This window comes from Opisthorchis viverrini (assembly GCF_000715545.1).
Source record: "Opisthorchis viverrini unplaced genomic scaffold opera_v5_11, whole genome shotgun sequence".
Taxonomy (NCBI): Eukaryota; Metazoa; Platyhelminthes; class Trematoda; order Opisthorchiida; family Opisthorchiidae; genus Opisthorchis; species Opisthorchis viverrini.
Window position 1 is genome coordinate 1,170,600 of NW_008751667.1, and position 2,037 is coordinate 1,172,636.

Below are 2,037 nucleotides of genomic sequence, written 5' to 3' on the forward strand. Positions count from 1 at the left end.
ATGAGTGTATTTCTCGAAAACAGTGCAGTTTGGGTTCAAGTAGATCATAAGGTTGACGGAAACTCGGAGACTGCGCCTACCTGATTAGCTCAAATTGGAAGGGCGAAACCGGTCGTGGGCTGTGGAATAGTTTTCGGCAACCTTGTGAGTAGTTTCCTTTATGGAGCTAACTTCATTCTGCGTACAAGCGAAATCACGAATGTGGCCTACGAAACCCAGTGCAATCTGATTCCGCGTGTGTTTATTCCGTTTAGAGCTGTTGCATTCGGTTACCTGCATTATTCGGAAATGAGAATGGTATCGATATCAGGGAGTAAAAAGTCAGCTAATCAGTTTTCTTGCACCACCTGAAACTGTAATGTGTCGCGTATCAGGTATCAGACACACCGTTGATCATTCAGGTCGAATCACGCGACGTTTCCCTTTTTTTGCACCTGAACACAATTGGTATTTTTGCAATCCGAAATCAAACTTTTCAATCGATGTCAGTTCGGCTGGGCTGATTGACTTTAGCCATGATGTATCTCACAAAACTGGTTACCAAGGCATTCGAATACTCGGACCGTTTTCAGTGGACCGTTCACAGCGTGGTTCATGAAGCCAAGGGGAAAGTTCAAGGGAAGTGGTCCTCGAAAGATTTCTGTTTCTTGGTTATTATGTGTGGACCTACTGGTTATACGTCCACTATACACCTCTTCGCACTCCTGTGTGTGTGTGTGTGTGCAAGGTACAGAGTAATGCGGGTGCTATAGAGCCGAAATCACTAAAAGGGCCTAAAGAATCCCGTGATGTGGATCCACTTGTTGTTATCATATTGATTTTCGTCGGGACAAAGCTGGTCTTCGTCTGAGAGCGTTTTTTAGCCCAAAAAGGGTTGTTTGTGTGATGGGATTAGTTCGTCTTGTCACTAGAAATGGTTCCACTCAGACAGACAAGCCCTAATCGATACAGTTTAATTTGCTGTTTGATAGCCACTCAGTTTGTCGTACTTAACGGCCAAGTATTCTTGACTTCGCTGATAAGCGCTCCCCGCAAAATCCGTAAAATAAAGTAGTTTTGTATGGATAAATAACGCTTCTTGTGTCAACGAAAACTGACAAAAACCGATCGATAAGGTTACTGTTTTCGTCACCCACTACATAAACAATCATGACTTGCGGTGCGAACGCATTCGCCGAGGACAAAACCAAATTCATCTGTTCGCAGACTCGCAGCTTTGAGGTCGAAATCATTGTTTTTTCGACCCCGTTGTGAATAGATGGTGACAACTTGACAGACACGAACCACTTAGCGGTCGTTTTGAACGTGCACAAAGCGCAAACCGGTCGTACACATTCTTTTCACTCTTTAAGTGGCTTTATATGACAACATCGTACCTTTTGACCGATCGATCAACGGAATTGCTTCACCTTTCTTCCCCCAGGGTTTCGAAACGATTTCCACTGGAAATTGCGCCAGAAAAACCAAAGTGGAATGGAATAGTCATCTCTTGTGTTGTCAAACAAAAACTCTTGAGGAAATCCCTTTTTAAAACAAATGAGCTTGTGGTAACACAGGCGAGTGAAATGCATTTGGATTACCAAGTCTGTCTGATCAGTGGTAAAAACACATTTTTGGCGGATATCTTTAAGCAAGATCAAAATACTCTGATAGTTTCCGTCATACTTCTCACTGAAAGCGTCAAGATAATCCAATAAGTAACCCTCGAACACCAAGTTGTGTCCCAACAGGCTTTCAACTGCTAGCATGAAATTTGGGGCATCACAAACTCCTTTCCCAAGACGTCTTGATTAAACTTCTATCGGGTCACACTGAGATTTCGACCCAGATACTCTGAGTAATGTTGATACATCCTTACATGGATAAATTTCGGGAATTTTTTGAAACAGCTTAGGCCGATTGATCAGTAGCAATATATATACCGGGTGTCTCATAATAAACGCAAAATTTAATTGCGTAAGTTATCGTAACTAATGAAAGAAAGGATAACAAAACTTTCTGTTATAAGTAGCCACATAAAGGAGGTTTTGTGTGCAA

At 42.3% G+C, this 2,037-nt stretch overlaps 1 protein-coding gene across 1 annotated transcript in view; it reads left to right on the forward strand.

Annotated features, from left to right (window-relative positions):
* T265_01049 (hypothetical protein) overlaps positions 1–2,037 on the forward strand; it is a gene marked incomplete at both ends in the record, with an annotated part of 21,533 nt that overhangs the window by 5,733 nt on the left and 13,763 nt on the right. The gene's annotated exons all lie outside the window — the stretch shown is intronic.